Genomic DNA, 18,300 nt, shown 5'->3' on the forward strand with positions numbered 1-18,300 from the left:
GAATGACTGTCTGATGGAGATTAAGAGCTGGATGGCTAACAACTTTCTGAAATCAAACAACTATAAATCTAAAGTGATTTTATTTGGCCCACCTAAAGTCCTTCACCAGCCTCCTTGACAATTTAGGTCATCCCTCCTCATCCACCTCCCTTCGGTGCTCCAAAGCAAAGTTACAGGCAACAGAAGCATCATTCACTCATGCCCCTGCCACTGCACACCTTCACTAGCTAGCATTACACTTGCTCCATCGACTTAGTCATTGTCAGAATGTACTGTCAGCAAGCTAGCTGACATTAAACTGACATTAAAGTTAAATTTTGGTTAAATTTATGGTTAAATTTCTTTTCCATGGTCATCATTTGCTTTTTATTAGGGTTAGGGTTAGGGTTAGGCACCATTTAGGCACGGGTACCATTTTAGAAGTATTGCTTTAGCATTGGAATCTGTAAAATCTAAATGATACCCATCCCTACTGATAATATATTCTGCCTAATCCAGCCCATTTTCCACCTGTGCCGCCTGCTGTGAGCTGCGTGTTCCTCGCCTCTGGTCATGAAAAGGCCTAAAGTCAGTAGCCATGACCAGTGTGTATTTTTGTTGTGTAAGGCTGCAAGTTTGAGTACTTACTGTCACTTCTCCAGCTTCAAGTTCCTCGGGGACTTTAGGGTCAATGAGCCAAGGCTCAGCAGGATTCAGCTCCACTAACTCAAGACTTCCATCATTCCAATTAACCCCTGCACACGTGACAGTTTAATGGGACCATTTTATTCAAAAATTTAATGGATGAATTATATTGAGAAGCTTATAATTAATTAAACAAACTAAACATCGGATCAGTCAATCAATCAACCCATAAATCAGTCAGCCAAACAATCTACTCCTTTAAGGTATTTTTCATTGTATTATTATTTTTTTATGAACACTGATAAAACAGAAATATTACCAAGCTCATCCTGCTGAAAGCTGTCTGGTGGATTCACATATTCCATGGTTGACACATTCAGTTTCCAGTAATGTTTAGTACAGCGCACTGTTCTGTTAAGAGGAAAAAAGTACAAGATGATCCATACAATGTACCTGCTGTGATACACAAAGTGCTCCTGCTGCTTTTAGTTAATACAGCTAATTGCTCGATTAATGTGGCTGATTACACAGTTTCTCTCACCACATTTTTCTTCTTAGTCTGAATTGTTAATTGATTTTAAGGTGAAAATAAAAACCAGTAGATGCCTTTGCTTTCCGTTACCATGGTTGCAGACATCCGGTTTACATGAAAAGGTCTGCAGCAATGGTTCAGGTCTGCAAGGGTTAGACTCATCTGGTCTGTGAGGGTTAGGGTTAGACTCATCTGGTCTGTGAGGGTTAGGGTTAGACTCATCTGGTCTGTGAGGGTTAGGGTTAGACTCACCTGGTCTGTGAGGGTTAGGGTTAAACTCATCTGGTCTGTGAGGGTTTGGGTTAGACTCATCTGGTTTGTGAGGGTTAGGGTTAGACTCACCTGGTCTGTGAGGGTTAGGGTTAGACTCACCTGGTCTGTGGGGGTTAGGGTTAGACTCATCTCGTCTGTGAGGGTTAGGGTTAGACTCTAACCCTAATATGGTCATGTTTGTTTCCACCCATCTTGACCACATCTCATGTTGTTACTTACTTTCCATTCAGGTCCTCTATGTCTTTGATAAACAGTCCTCCTTGGTGTTTACACTGGTTTCTACATGCCTTCACACCATCTGCATCCTTGTAAATGATGTAACATTTCCCATCTTTTGGATTTTTCTTGAAGTTGAGTCCATGTTTTAGTGTGAGCACAGCTTCAGGGTCCAAAGTGAGCAATGTCTTTGTTACTTGAGCCATTAGGTGAGTGTTTGAGCTGCAAAGCAATAAAATTAAGAAAACTTTTAATATAACTTTCAATTTATTGACACACTCATTAAGTCACATCATCTTGAATATATTTCTGTGGACAGTTAATTCTAAATTAGGTCCTGGGTGTCCACTGAATTATGTTGGTTTTTGTTTAATTCACTGAAATGTAACAAGCTGTTAATTCTTATTACTTCTCATCTACTGTGTATTGATGGATGGATGATTTACCCTATTAAAGTTCATTATGTTATGAATACCTATCCCAGGACCTTTAATCATGTATTATCAAAATCGGTTTTTATTTGATGCAGTTATAGTCTGCAGTGAAATAAGCTGAGTCCTAACTGCTGAATTCATGGACACCTTGGGAAATGAAATGCAGTTGCAATAGGTCATTAACTTAAAGAATATTAATAAAACACAATCTAAGCATTGATTGTTTAATAATTAGTTGATAATTAGACATGACAGACAGATCACGCCAGGTTTCATTAAAAGAGGCTGAACCGTGGCTTAAACAAATCAGGAACACAACCAGAGGTTATAGACTCATTAATGATGCCAAGGAAGATGGTAGTGCATCCAGAGCAAAAGGCACATATGAGATGCATTGTCTGATAATTGTTGCAGGGTAATGGGGACAAGGAGCTGTGCTCAGTGGTTCTACGTTGTATTTTTAGTATAGTGTTACAAAGTCCAAGAATAGGGCTTTGAAGGGCGGCATATTCATTAGAAGGACAATATCAGCCATGAGAAGCAGGGACGTGTGTTTACAATGAGTCTAACGTGGAGTTTGATGTTGAATGGGCTTCTGTTGGATGGGGGGGGGAGGTTTACTCACAAGGGAATCAAAAATCTACAAATATCTAAATATTGAAGCAAGCAACCTAAAAACCGTCTGGGATGCACACAAAACTCTGGGTAGGTGTGAAAATGACCCCAGAAGTGTTATAATGTGCAATTCCCCTTTAACTCAACTCACCTGGTGTCCTGGGTCTCAATTGGGTGCTGATTTTAAGGTGAAAACAAAAACCAGCAGACCCTGTAGCTCTCCAGGACCAGGGTTTTTCTGCCAAATGCCTGTAATGTTTGAGACCACTGCCCTAAACAATAAAAGTCTTCTACTCGGTGAGTTTATCTCAGACAATAGACTTGACTTTCTCTGCCTAGACAAGACCTGGCAAAACCCCTTGACTACGATATGCAGCAGCTCTAGGTTTGGCAGTATCTGTTATAACCAGAACATTGCAGACCTCACCCGTGGATGAATGACGGTATCCGTATGTAATAGATGGTAGGGATTGTGATTTGTTCAGGGGTGTTGAATCTCTGCAGGCTTGTCCGATAAGAGCCACAGCATGAATGTACAGAAATTAATCTTTAATGAGATGATGAAAAGGGGTGCGTGTGGTTATTGAGATGCATGCACACAATGTATCCAATAGGGAGAAATAAAATGCAGCACTGAAACGAATCTCCCAGCTTTCTCCAGTAAACAAGTGGACTATTCAATTGTGACGCACTGGACAGGCTTATGTGCTGTGTATATGGACTGTACACAGTCCGTCCCCAACGGAGGCCACCCCAGTTATGTAGACCTGCGATATTCATGGACTTCGTAACACTATACTGAAAATACAATGTAGAACCACTCAGCACAAGTGGAACAAATCTCAATTTCCAGTCCAATTATGATGAAATATTGGCCCCCTTTAGCACAAACGTTAAGTAGGTGATATCTGCCGTCCTCAATGATCTTATCGTTTCTAATTCAAGGTTTTTATTTAAATTGTCAACCCTGACTCTGTACTCCCCTCTGTTGACAAAAAACGTATTCATTTTCTTGACAAGATAAGGCTTATCAGATCTACTATTACCCACCTTCAGCTAGCTCTGATTTACCAGCTTCTTGTCCCCATTACCCTGCAACAATTATCAGACAATGCATCTCATATGTGCCTTTTGCTCTGGATGCACTACCATCTTACTTGGCATCATTAATGAGTCTATAACCTCTGGTTGTGTTCCTGATTTTTTTAAGCAAGCCACGGTTCAGCCTCTTTTAATGAAACCTGGCGTGATCTATCTGTCATTTCTAATTATCAACTAATTTTTAAGTTGCCTTTTGCATCTAAGATTTTTGAAAAGGTTCCAGAGATAGTAATAACACTTTTGATAAATTCCAATCAGGCTTCCACCAGCTGCACAGTACTGAAACTGCTCTGCTTAGAGTGACTCATCATGTCCTTATGCCCGCGGATGCTGGTGATATCTCTGTTTTAGTGCTACTTGGTTGAAGCGCTGCATTCGATACCACTGACTATTCCATTTTACTGGATAGGCTCAGGCATTGAGTTGGTATCTGTGGTTTTGCCTTTGATTTGTTCTTCTCCTACTAATCAAACATATGTTTTAATGTTTCTATTGGAGACTGAGTATCCTCTTCTGCCCATCTGACATGCGGGGTTCCGCAAGAATCGATTTTGGGACCTATATTGTTTTCTCTTTATATGCTTCCCCTGGGCTCGCCCAATGCATGCTGGGATAGGCTCCAGCACCCCCTGCGACCCTACTCAGGATAAGCGGGTATAGATAAAATTTCCAGCAGCCAAACCACCACACACTCTGCTCCTGCCAGCTGGCTGAAACTAAGCAAGTGTGGGCTTGGTTAGTACTTGGATGGGAGACCACCAGGGAATACTGAGTTGCTGCTGGAAGTGGTGTTGGTGGGCCAGCAGGGGGCAATCTTCCCTCTGGTCAAATAAACCCCAATGCCCCAGTGCAGTGACGGGGACACTGTGCTGTAGGAGATGCTGTCTTTCAGATGAGACCTTAAACTGAAGTCCTGACTCACTGTGGTCATTAAAGATCCCATGACACTATTCTGAATGAGTAGGGGGTTCCCCAATGTCCTGGCTAAAATCCCAGATCTGCTCTCGCAAAAACTTGCCATCCAATCATACCCTGATTTAACTGGCTAAAAAATGTTCTCTTCCTTCTCTTGCTCAGTGGCCAACAATAGAGCATTGCAGTTGTACTGGGAAGCTCCCAGGTGTGAATGTGTACGAGTGTGAAGCAGGGCGTTCCTGCAAAAGAGTGAACCTACCCTGAGTAAGTAAAGGTTAAATAAAAAATAATGGATGGATGGATGCTTCCCCTGAGACATACAATTCAACAAATTAGCTGCAGCTCGCACCATTGATATGAGGATGACACATAACTGTATTTATCAGTTAAGCCAAACTTACAAAACAACTTGGCCATTTTATAGGACTGTTTGCCTGCTATCACAGACTGGATGTCTCACCATCATCCAGCGAAACTCAGACGGTTTTGATTTTTGATAGTGATAGTGATATCTGCAAGTACACTGATGCACTCTAGGCTTATATAAAATCCTCCTCTAAAGACCTGAGTGTTATTTATCCTCATAAAAATCTACATCTTAAAAACCTTGTAAAATCTTGTTCCTTCCAGCTAAGAAACATTACTCAAAAAAATCAAATCTGTTCTCTCAAGGAGAGCTACTGAGCAAATTATTTATTCTTTTATATTTTCACGTCTTGATTATTGCAATTCCTTATCTTCATGCCTTAGTGTCTCTGCAATATCGAGAGGTTCAAAATTCTGCCACTAGACTTCAGATTAGAAGCTCATGCTGGTCTCATATCACCCCAGTATTAGATTCCTTGCTCTGGCTGCCTGTTGGATTTAGAATAAATTATAGATTTTTAAATTCTCATTATTTTTAAAGCACTGCATGCTTTGGCTCTACCTTATATTATGGAATTACTTAGACTGTACCTCCCTGTTCGAGCATGTAGATCCTCAAGCACAGATCTGTTCATTGTGCCCCACTCCAGATGTGCTACAAAAGGCGACTGTGCATTCTCTGTCCTAACACCCACCCTATGGAACAACCTCCCTTCAACTATAAGATGGACAGAGTCTGTACTGCATTTGAAAGTTTTTGAAAACTCACCTTTTAAACATACCTGTTTCTCTGTTTTCTTTAATCTTGATTTTTATTTGATGTCATTATGTTTATTATTCTCATTCATTTCTCACTTGCTCTTAAATATTCTTAATATTTTATTTGTTCATTGTTTTAAATATTTTCTCTGTGAAGCACTGTATAACTTTTTTTGTAGTGCAATATAAATGTATTATTATAATTATTATTATGCACTTAACCAGGCTACATCAGAAGGCTACATGTATCTGAACCAAACTCAGGCCAATGGCTGCGGTGGGATAATAGTTACACTGTACAAAGGTGATACTAAAGTGGGTGGAGAATAGTCACAATGTACAGAGGTGATACTAAAGTGGGTGGAGGAAAAGTCACACTGTACAGAGGGGATACTAAAATGGGTGGAGGAAAAGTCACACTGTACAGGGGTAAAACTAAAGTGGGTGGAGGAAAAGTCACACTGTACAGGGGTAATACTAAAGTCGGTGGAGAAAAAGTCACACTGTACAGGGGTAATACTAAAATGGGTGGAGAAAAAGTCACACTGTACAGGGGTAATACTAAAATGGGTGGACAAAAAGTCACACTGTACAGGGGTAAAACTAAAGTGGGTGGGGGAATAGTCACACTGTACAGGGGTAATACTAAAATGGGTAAGGGAATAGTCACACTGTACAGGGCTGATACTAAAATGGGTGGGGGAATAGTCACACTGTACAGGGTTTATACTAAAGTGGGTGGGGGAATAGTCACACTGTACAAGGGTGATACTAAACTGGGTGGAGGAAAAGTCACAATGTACAGGGGTAATACTAAAATGGGTAGGGGAATAGTCACACTGTACAGGGCTGATACTAAAATGGGTGGGGGAATAGTCACACTGTACAGAGGTAATACTAAAATGGGTGGAGGAATAGTCACACTGTAAGGGTATACTAATGGTAGAATAGTCATACTGTACAAGGGTGATACTAATGTGGGTAGAGGAATAGTGACACTGTACAGGGGTGATACTAAAGTGGGTGGAGAAATAGTCACACTGTACAGGGGTAATACTAAAGTGGGTGGAGGAATAGTCACACTGTACAGGGGTGATACTAATGTGGGTGGAGGAATAGTCATACTGTACAAGGGTGATACTAATGTGGGTAGAGGAATAGTGACACTGTACAGGGGTGATACTAAAGTGCGTGGAGAAAAAGTCACACTTTACAGGGGTGATACTAAAGTGGGTGGGGGGATAGGCACACTGTACAGGGGTGATACTAAAGTGGGTGGGGAAATAGTCACACTGTACAGGGGTGATACTAAAGTGGGTGGGGGAATAGGCACACTGTACAGGGGTGATACTAAAGTGGGTGGGGAAATAGTCACACTGTACAGGGGAAATAGTCACACTAATACAATATATTACTAATTAACTAATGCAGTATTTTACTAATTGACTAATACAGTATATTACTAATTAACTAATGTAGTATATTACTAATTAACTAATGCGCTATATTACTAATTAACGAATACACTATATTACTAATTAACTAATGTAGTATATTACGGATTAACTAATGCAATAACTGTTCTTTTGGATCTTTTGTGACTTCCAGGATGAGTTGTCGCTGCATTCTCGTAGAAAATCTGGAAGGTCGGTCACTCCTGGAAAGATTCACCACTGTTCCAAGTGTTCACCATAATTTTTGCTCTCGCTGTAGTTTGGTGGAGTCCCAGAGCCTTAGTAACGGCTTTTTAATGTTTTCCAGCCTGATATATTTCAACAGCTTTTTTCTATTCTCTTCTGGAATTTCCTCTAATTATGGCATAGTGTGCTTATATTTATTATTATTATTATTATTATTATTATTATTATTATTATTATTATTATTATTGTCATTATTATTATTATCCAGACATGCGCTAAAAGCATAATTAGTTCATGATTAACAAATGTGCTTTATGTCAAAATGAATTGGCATTAAATAATGTAGTTAACATGAAATAATGATGTACAAATACAAGAATACAATAATATCAGGTTCATTAATTAGTAGTGAACAAATACATTATGTGGTTCTGGAGCTTCTGTCAGTGTGCTGTTTTCTCTCTCTCTCTCTCTCTCTGCGTTAATTAATTGGAGTTTAAATGGAGATTAGATGCGGCGTTACGATTTTACCCCACTACTTACTTCAGTTCAATTCAATTCATTTATATTCTATTTGTATAGTTCCTCAAAGTTTGCGCACCGAGTTGAACATATTAACATTTCTTTGTTCACAAACAACCGAAAGAACATTCAACTATCTTAAGGGGGAAAAACACTTATCTAATTCTTTACCTCAATGAAAAAGGCTTCCAGATCCTAAAGTTCTACTCGCTTACTGCCTGACCCAAAACGCTAACCAAAACAACGAAATTAAAAGCCCAAGACAGGTTCTGCTACCAGAATTATTTTTTACATACAATGCATATAAATATATATCATCTCCACCGTTTGAGGGTTTTCTTAGTAATGGCTTTGTAATGTTTTCCAGCCTGATATATTTCAACAGCTTTTTTCTATTCTCTTCTGGAATTTCCTCTAATTATGGCATAGTGTGCTTATATTTATTATTATTATTATTATTATTATTATTATTATTATTATTATTATTATTATTATTATTATTATTATTATTGTCATTATTATTATTATCCAGACATGCGCTAAAAGCATAATTAGTTCATGATTAACAAATGTGCTTTATGTCAAAATGAATTGGCATTAAATAATGTAGTTAACATGAAATAATGATGTACAAATACAAGAATACAATAATATCAGGTTCATTAATTAGTAGTGAACAAATGCATTATGTGGTTCTGGAGCTTCTGTCAGTGTGCTGTTTTCTCTCTCTCTCTCTGCGTTAATTAATTGGAGTTTAAATGGAGATTAGATGCGGCGTTACGATTTTACCCCACTACTTACTTCAGTTCAATTCAATTCATTTATATTCTATTTGTATAGTTCCTCAAAGTTTGCGCACCGAGTTGAACATATTAACATTTCTTTGTTCACAAACAACCGAAAGAACATTCAACTATCTTAAGGGGGAAAAACACTTATCTAATTCTTTACCTCAAATGAAAAAGGCTTCCAGATCCTAAAGTTCTACTCGCTTACTGCCTGACCCAAAACGCTAACCAAAACAACGAAATTAAAAGCCCAAGACAGGTTCTGCTACCAGAATTATTTTTTACATACAATGCATATAAATATATATCATCTCCACCGTTTGAGGGTTTTCTTAGTAATGGCTTTGTAATGTTTTCCAGCCTGATATATTTCAACAGCTTTTTTCTATTCTCTTCTGGAATTTCCTCTAATTATGGCATAGTGTGCTTATATTTATTATTATTATTATTATTATTATTATTATTATTATTATTATTATTATTGTCATTATTATTATTATCCAGACATGCGCTAAAAGCATAATTAGTTCATGATTAACAAATGTGCTTTATGTCAAAATGAATTGGCATTAAATAATGTAGTTAACATGAAATAATGATGTACAAATACAAGAATACAATAATATCAGGTTCATTAATTAGTAGTGAACAAATGCATTATGTGGTTCTGGAGCTTCTGTCAGTGTGCTGTTTTCTCTCTCTCTCTCTGCGTTAATTAATTGGAGTTTAAATGGAGATTAGATGCGGCGTTACGATTTTACCCCACTACTTACTTCAGTTCAATTCAATTCATTTATATTCTATTTGTATAGTTCCTCAAAGTTTGCGCACCGAGTTGAACATATTAACATTTCTTTGTTCACAAACAACCGAAAGAACATTCAACTATCTTAAGGGGGAAAAACACTTATCTAATTCTTTACCTCAAATGAAAAAGGCTTCCAGATCCTAAAGTTCTACTCGCTTACTGCCTGACCCAAAACGCTAACCAAAACAACGAAATTAAAAGCCCAAGACAGGTTCTGCTACCAGAATTATTTTTTACATACAATGCATATACATATATATCATCTCCACCGTTTGAGGTTTCTTAGTAATGCTTTGTAATGTTTTCCAGCCTGATATATTTCAACAGCTTTTTTCTATTCTCTACTGGAATTTCCTCTAATTATGGCATAGTGTGCTTATATTATTATTATTATTATTATTATTATTATTATTATTATTATTATTATTATTATTATTATTATTATTATTATTGTCATTATTATTATTATCCAGACATGCGCTAAAAGCATAATTAGTTCATGATTAACAAATGTGCTTTATGTCAAAATGAATTGGCATTAAATAATGTAGTTAACATGAAATAATGATGTACAAATACAAGAATACAATAATATCAGGTTCATTAATTAGTAGTGAACAAATGCATTATGTGGTTCTGGAGCTTCTGTCAGTGTGCGTTTCTCTCAAACCTTCTGCGTTAATTATTACTATATGAAAAGGATTCAGATCTCGACGTTTACGATTTACGCCACCCAAACTATTCAAACAATTCGAAATTAATATCCCTAATGAAGTTCTGCTCAAAGTTTTCGCACGATTGAAACATTAAATTTACTTTGTCTCACACCTGAGAGATCATTCACACTTAGGGAAATACTTTACTACTTTCGCTATTGGGAAAAAGGCTTCCAGATCCTAAAGTTCTCAGCTGCTACCCTGTTAACCCAAACGCACCTATAACAAGAATTAAAGCCAACGGCGTACCGAATTATTTTTAAAGCAATGACAGTATAATTTTCCCGCCGTTTAAGGGTTTTGCTGTATTGGCTTTGTAATTTTCCGCCTGATAATTAACAGCTTTTTCTATCCTTCTGGAATTTCCTTAATATGGCATAGTGGTTTTATATTTTTTATTTTTTATATATAACTTAATAGTGTATATATTTTCAACTAATATTTTATGATGGCTAAAGCATAATTACCAATTACAATGTGCTTTATTCCAAATGAATTGCCATTAAATAATGTTACAGTTAAATAATATTGTACTTAAATACAAGACATAGTATCTGCATATAATATAGAAAGACAATGTTATCAGTTTGAGCTTCTGTCATGTATCTTTTTTGGCTGCCTTCTTCTGCTATAATTATTTAAATGTAGTTAGCAGGGTTCATGAATTAATCACCATATTTACATTCATTTATCAATCATTATATTCATTTTAATTCCTCGAAATTTGCCACCGATGAACATATTTAATCCTTTCTTTGTTCAAACAATTGGAAAGAACTTCAACTATCTTAGGGGAAAACTATTCCTCATTCTTACAGTCAACTGGAAAGGCTCACCTGCTATGTTCTGGCCGCATGAACTGCCTGACCCAACTTAACCACTTCAAATTAAGTCCCAATCATGTTTCTTACCTGATTGTTACTTTAATATGCTAAAGTAATGATGATGCTCCCGTTTGCAGTTTCTCAGCTGAGAATTTTTACCTCTAGGCATTAGTTTTCAGTCGTGCGTGAATATTTGCTCCTTCCAGGGGAATAATACGTTTACTGTTAATACAGGCAGCTTGGACCCAAGCCATTCATTAGATGTACCGGTACGTGTGCTTATAAAGTGGGACCATTTGGCTCTTCAACAGCGTTATAAAAGGGTACAGGACTCTGCAGGTGCTGGGTGGAACGAATTGTAAAGCACAACAATATGTTGTGTACAAATTACGTAACGAACTCTCGACCGTTATCAATGTGTGTTGTATAATTGTGAAGCTTTCCCGAGTTTTTGTCATATATACACCTCATACATCAGTGGTAACCAACCTTTTCAAGCCCAAGATCACTTTTTATACGATAATGTAAGCCGAGATCTACCAATCCGATATCTTCCAATTGAAACCCATTCACCACGAGTAAGACTGTTCACCGTCATATTTATTTTTGCAATTTCTGTTATGACAGGCTCTATGTACGTGCATACATACACACAAATAAAGACAGTTATGCACAGTTATATGTTCAATGCATAATATTCATATTTATGGTAGGCCTATCTGTTCAATGCAAAATATTCATATTTAGTTTCTCAGTTCAATGAATAATATCCATATTTACAGTATTTGTTCAATGCACAATATTTAGTTTCTCAATTCAATGAATAATATTCACATTTACAGACCTTGTCATGTTAGTCCTGTAGTCTTATTTTTACTTTTGGAAGCCCAAATAAACATTGACGCTGAATGACTAATATCCCTCATATGCAAACAGGTAACCTGGACGTTTCTGTAGCTACCTTGCTTATTTCTGTAGGCGCGATGAAAAGCGACTGCTGTGCTTTTAGTCCTCTTTTCAGTTCGTCGATTCTTTTTTATCTTAATGCGCTGTTGAGTGGATATGAGTCTTTGAATTTAGCATGGGTAGCATGATGATGCTCCAGGTTGCCACGTTTTGGCAAGGCTACCGCCTGTTGGCATATGAGGCATATAGTCTTCTCATTCGCTGACGTGAAAATAAATTCATGCTCCCATTCCAGGGGGAAATAATACGTTTTTGATTTCTTTTTCGCTGGACCCTCAGCCATATCGATGTTGTTATGTTAGTTACGGTGCATTCAGCGTCATGTTATTTGGCTCCAAGTAAAAAAAACTACAGGACTAATGACAAGTCTGTAATTGAATATATCATGAATGAGAACTAATATTGTGCATGCTGTACAAACTGTTAGCTACGTTATATTCCTCGACCCTCGTTACGTGATTCTTTTCACAACCCTAGCTATATCTATGCTGTATGTAGTTACGGTGCATTCAGCGTCAATGTTTATTTTGGCTTCCAAAAGTAAAAATAAAACTACAGGACTAACATGACAAGGTCTGTAAATGTGAATATTATTCATTGAATTGAGAAACTAAATATTGTGCATGCTGTACAAACTGTTAGCGTTAACGTTATTACTTCCTCGACCCTCGTTACGTGATTTCTTTTTCACCAAACCCTCAGCTATATCTATGCTGTTATGTTAGTTACGGTGCATTCAGCGTCAATGTTTATTTTGGCTTCCAAAAGTAAAAATAAAACTACAGGACTAACATGACAAGGTCTGTAAATGTGAATATTATTCATTGAATTGAGAAACTAAATATTGTGCATGCTGTACAAACTGTTAGCGTTAACGTTATTACTTCCTCGACCCTCGTTACGTGATTTTTTTTTAACCCCACCCACAATTGTATGCAGCCATTCAATAGACATCAGCGTATCAAATAACCAATTCGAGATTGTAAGATAACATAACATTGTAACATATGACCTATGCGTGATTCAAATAAACCAGCCAGAGCTTGGTCTAAAAAGCTTGTTAAAACAACCAACCAACCAGAACATGAAAAAACTTTTTTCTTTTTTTTTTTTTAGAAAATGCGAAAATGCTAGGGATCGACAGTGAAGGCTTTGAAGATCGACCAGTCGATCGCGACCGACCTGTTGGTTACCCCTATCATACATAGATGTTATTGAGGCCAATTATTAAAATTCGTGTGAGATCATATGCATGACTGCAAATGATTATGAAATGGCTGAATATTGCATGAGAAATCAATGTGCACAATTGGGTAATACTGCTGTTTATACGCACCTATTTATGGTGTCTTTTTATCTCTTCTTTTTATTTATGCGGTTTCTTTTTATTTTAAACTTTCCTCTGTGTAAGTCTAATTTGTTCACCATAATCCACATCCAGTTTCATAGCTCTGTTCACAAATAGCTGATGTGTCGCTAAATTTGCTGTTGTGTTACTGTCACTTTCAGGCGGATTCCCCAACAAAGTAAAGAAATGCCAAAATATGTAATTATACGCTCATTTCGTAACATTACAGCATTATATTTAGCAGGCACTCTTATCCTGGGTGACTTACTTAACTTACTTAACCATAACTTCTTAGATATCTTTTACATAACACCCATTTACATCGCATCGCATATATACTGAAGCAGGTTAAGTACCTTGCTCAAGGGGACCTGTAACTTTTAGGTTACAAGGCTAGTTCCTCAACCATTATACCACACTGCCGCCCCGAACGATAAGCTTATCGACACTACCCGTAACACACGCGCACACATCGCCGCATAAAATCTTTTTTTTCTTTTTCCCTGCACAAGTAACGAACTTACTTCAACAGTTTTTTTTCCAATTAAATACTGCAACATTTCAGGTGCACTCCATGATGTAATTAGATTATTGATCATACATTTTAAAATCATGACTAATATTTATACGGTTATACGGATATAAAGCATTATTAAACCCATCCAGTAATTACACACAATCAAGCATAATCTAGAGAGTTCTTACTCCAGTCAAACTTTTGTTTAAATGCATTTTAAATTAGGCTATTAAACTAACACATTATTACCTAATTTAATTTAATCTAATTTAACCTTGTAATTAACTATATTAGTTAAATGGTCGAATTTGAAACAAGAATCTGTAGAATAATAAAGAGTGATATTACTTGCCTCCCTCAAAGAATGTTCGTGTTTAATATAGTGTCCTGTCACTTGAATCACTAAGGCAAACGAGGCAGTGGGAATGGTATATATGGTGTGGGCAGTACATCGGGGTGCCTGAAGCTGGCAAACAAACGCAATCTAAACATGGAATACTCAACATGGAATTCAAACAATTGACTCAGTGATCCAACCGGTTGCATCAGCCTGATTTTTTAAAAATACACTTTGAAATGTTTACTTTAGGTCTGGCTTCGCAAAAAAACCTGAAACCTGAAAAATTAACATAACTGTATTTGCCTGAAGCCTGAAAGATTTACATTTGTAGGAGTACATATTGTGAATTAAGCCTTTATTTATTTATTTATTTATTTAATACAGTCTGTAGACAAATGATAAAAGTATGCGCCTTCATGGTTAGTGGTCATTATGCGACGATTATACATAGGCTATAAACAAGCTTATAAATAAGCTTATAAAAAATATTTTATACATATAAACTCTCAACAAAATGGTTTCTATATAGTATATATATGTAGAACCATTTCCAACATTCTCATAAGAATAAAATGACAATTAATTGTTAAACGGTTGAAAATAGCCATGCATGTTTTGATACCTAAAAGCTTAATGAAAGGATAACGCATATTGAAATAAGCATAGTGAAAGTGACATAATAGAAGGCTTTATTAATGTTGCATAGTATGGGTAAAGTGCTCACGGCTGCTAGACAGAAAATCGCAGGATAAAACAAAACGTTTCTTCTCATTAACGTTACAGTCATCGTCAATGAGTCTCTTTTTGAATGGGGCGTATCAGCCACTTATACATTTCCCTGTAGGAAACTTTAAACAAATTAGCTAAAATTTCAATAAAACCAACGTTTCAATAAATTACATATTTTCTATGAAAAAGAAAAAAAAAAAGAAAAAAAAGACCGGATCACGATGATTAGCTACAGCCGTTAACTATCTTACGTTGTATGATTAAACAAGTTAATTAGGCAGAATCTGAGTATTTTGTGGAGTGTAGTAGAAATACTTTTGAGACATACTGGAAGCCTGGCAGTTGTGAATCAGCTTAAAGGGTTAAAGCGTAGAGGGTTAATAAAAGGAACTGGCACTGCAAGCATTCATAAACGGGTCCGGCCAGCCCCGCCATAGGCAATTCACACACCTTTGTCCCGACATTAAAACTTTAAATACATTTTTGGTCTCTCTCGGGTATAAAATGAACATTTTTAATTCGTAATTTCCGACGATACATGATGATCTCCCATTGTACAAGTCAAAAGTAGCATATTCTTCTAGATGGCTATGGCTGAGAACACCGCGGTAAAAAAACAACAAAAAAAAAAAACAACCTAATCCCCCTTTTCCCGTACTGCTCGTTTCTCCAGTCAGTTGACATCACAGATAATAAAACAATCAAAAGATCTTATATCAGTGGGAGAGGTTTGTACCTTGAACTACAATGCACATTAGGATCGGATGGAAATGAGCGACAATTAAAAGCGACATATTAGCATTACAACGACTTTGTTGGTACACGATTTGCCGCGCACATAGAGGCAGTTCTGCCAGTCAGTTGGCAAACTTGGAGTGGTGAATATAACTAGTCACTGCCTGTAAACGTGCGAAAATGGGGCGAAACATATTCAATAATATTTTGCATCACTTTGGGAAATAGCCTATCTAGTTATCTTTGTTATCTCGTTAGTAAAATTAGCTTCTGGTTGCTACTGCCCTGCAGATTCAGCAGGTTTACTTGCTCGGGGTTTACACACGTCCCGGAAAATCTGAAAAATTCGCGGATTTATTTATTTATTTATTTATTCATCTATTTGAAAGGGACAATCGACACTTAGTAAGTTTGATCTCATAAAAAAACACGTTTTAAACGTACACAAATGCCAAGTTACTCACACATACAAGACATACACTGTCTATAACTCATTCATTAAGACTGTCAAAATCCAGGCCTGCCATTAAAAGTATTGACATCAAAATGAAGTTACAGTAGGCTACTTACTACAAACAATATAGGCTATCTTGCCTCACCGAAATTGAATAAGATGTATTACAAAGCAATGCTACCCAATATTTCCTCAATATGAATATTGAAACAATACGTTTTTAGCAGAATGGGCATGTAGGTGAAGGTTGACATGATCACAGACTATAGTGCGGAGTAAATGAAGTGACCATGAGCGAGCTTAAATTCCTTATCGAATGGTATATATAACAGTCGGTATAAAGCATTAGTCATTAAAGTGGAGGGTTAAGTCACATGAGAAATCTATTGCACTGATGTGCTTTTCTCATGTTCAGTACTAGTAGTTATAATTATGAGTGAGTCATGATTTTAAATGTAATGTTTTAATGGGGAGTTGCAGAACGTACATAAGTAGTAATTGTTTGTATGTGGCTAGATAGAGAACAGGGCGAGGTAACATGAATGTAGATACGTGGCGTTTGCTGATAAGAAGGTTTTGTACGGTAGCCAAGTGAAGAAATATAGTTAGTAGAAATGGCACAGTGGTGAACTGGTGTAACTTTTTAATACGGAGTGTGGCACAGTGGGTAAGGAACTGGGCTGGTAACCGAAAGGTCGCCGGTTCGATTCCCGGGTAAGGACACTGCCGTTGTACCCTTGAGCAAGATACTTAACCTGCATTGCTTCAGTATACATCCAGCTGTATAAATGGATACAATGTAAAATGCTATGTAAAAAGTTGTGTAAGTCGCTCTGGATAAGAGCGTCTGCTAAATGCCTGTAATGTAATGTAATGTAATGTAATAAAAGGAATACTTTTGCCATCATGAAATGCACATGGGTGGCCGTGAGTGAGTTTTTGGTAAAGCAAATATAAGCGTAAGGAAACGTTAGTGTAAAAGAGGAAATTATCTGCCTGAGGACGAGGCGGGATTCAATCCTTCAACCGGAGGTTTACCAGTCTGTGACTTTGTTAGTGCACCACCATGACATAGCTATGCAATGCGTGAAATATCATTAGCAAACCTGTCCCTGTCAGGTCGCTCCTTCCAAGTCGCCTGGGCTGGTGCAGCATCAGCACCTCGCCCCCTTGCCACAGGAGATCCCCAGGGCTCTGTTCTTGGTCCCCTCCTATTCTCCCTGTACACCCAATCTTTTGGTCTTGTAATCTCTGCCCATGGGTTGTCCTATCATTGTTATGCCGATGACACCCAACTCTTTCTCTCCTTCCCGCCCTCTGACACTCAGGTCTCTGCTCGCATCTCTGCTTGCCTGAGGGACATCCAGAGCTGTATGGATAACCACCATCTTAAGCTGAACCCAAGTAAGACGGAGATGATCTTCATCCCTGCTCCATCCTCTAACCTTCTCGACTTTTCTATTTCCCTAGGGGACACTCTGGTGTCATCATCACCCACCGCAAAAAACCTTGGAGTGGTGATGGACAACAGACTGTCCCTCTCCCAGAACATCACGGCGGTGAGTCGAACGTGCAGGTTCTTCCTGTACAACATCCGGAGAATCCGCCCCTTCCTCACCACCTATGCAACCCAGCTCCTGGTTCAAGCGATGGTCCTGTCCCGCCTGGACTACTGCAACTCACTACTGGCTGGTCTGCCAGCATCCGCCATCAGACCCCTGCAGCTTATCCAGAATGCTGCAGCACGTCTGGTCTACAACCTCCCCAGACATTCCCATGTCACCCCCCTGCTCACTGACCTCCACTGGCTGCCTGTTATGGCTCGCATCAAATTTAAGACCTTGGTGCTTGCATACCAGGCAGCTAAGGGGTCAGCACCAGGGTACATCCAGAGGATCATCAGACCCTACACACCAGCCAGACCTCTCCGTTCTGCCACCTCTGGACGCTTGGCACCATCCCCTCTTCGCGTCTGTACTTCCCGCTCCCGTCTGCTGTCTGTCCTGGCCCCTCGCTGGTGGAATGACCTCCCCGTGGCGGTCAGAACAGCAGAGAATCTCACCACCTTCAAACGCAGA

At 38.0% G+C, this 18,300-nt stretch overlaps 1 protein-coding gene and 1 long non-coding RNA gene across 4 annotated transcripts in view; both read right to left on the bottom strand.

Moving 5' to 3' along the window:
- cmah (cytidine monophospho-N-acetylneuraminic acid hydroxylase) overlaps window positions 1-18,300 on the bottom strand; it is a 79,979-nt gene that overhangs the window by 37,518 nt on the left and 24,161 nt on the right. The window lies entirely within an intron of this gene.
- Window positions 541-18,300, bottom strand: part of LOC135249126 (uncharacterized) — a 26,084-nt gene continuing 8,324 nt past the window's right edge. The window contains exons 1-4 of one of the 2 annotated variants that reach the window (XR_010328593.1): window positions 14,317-14,417; window positions 1,649-1,867; window positions 944-1,035; window positions 581-734 (exon numbers count right to left, since the gene is read on the bottom strand). This is a non-coding gene — a long non-coding RNA (uncharacterized LOC135249126). Of the gene's footprint in view, window positions 735-943; window positions 1,036-1,648; window positions 1,868-14,316; window positions 14,418-18,300 lie in introns of those variants that run through there. The other variant, XR_010328592.1, reaches the window with a different exon arrangement.

This window comes from Anguilla rostrata, chromosome 2 (assembly GCF_018555375.3).
Source record: "Anguilla rostrata isolate EN2019 chromosome 2, ASM1855537v3, whole genome shotgun sequence".
NCBI lineage: Eukaryota > Metazoa > Chordata > Actinopteri > Anguilliformes > Anguillidae > Anguilla > Anguilla rostrata.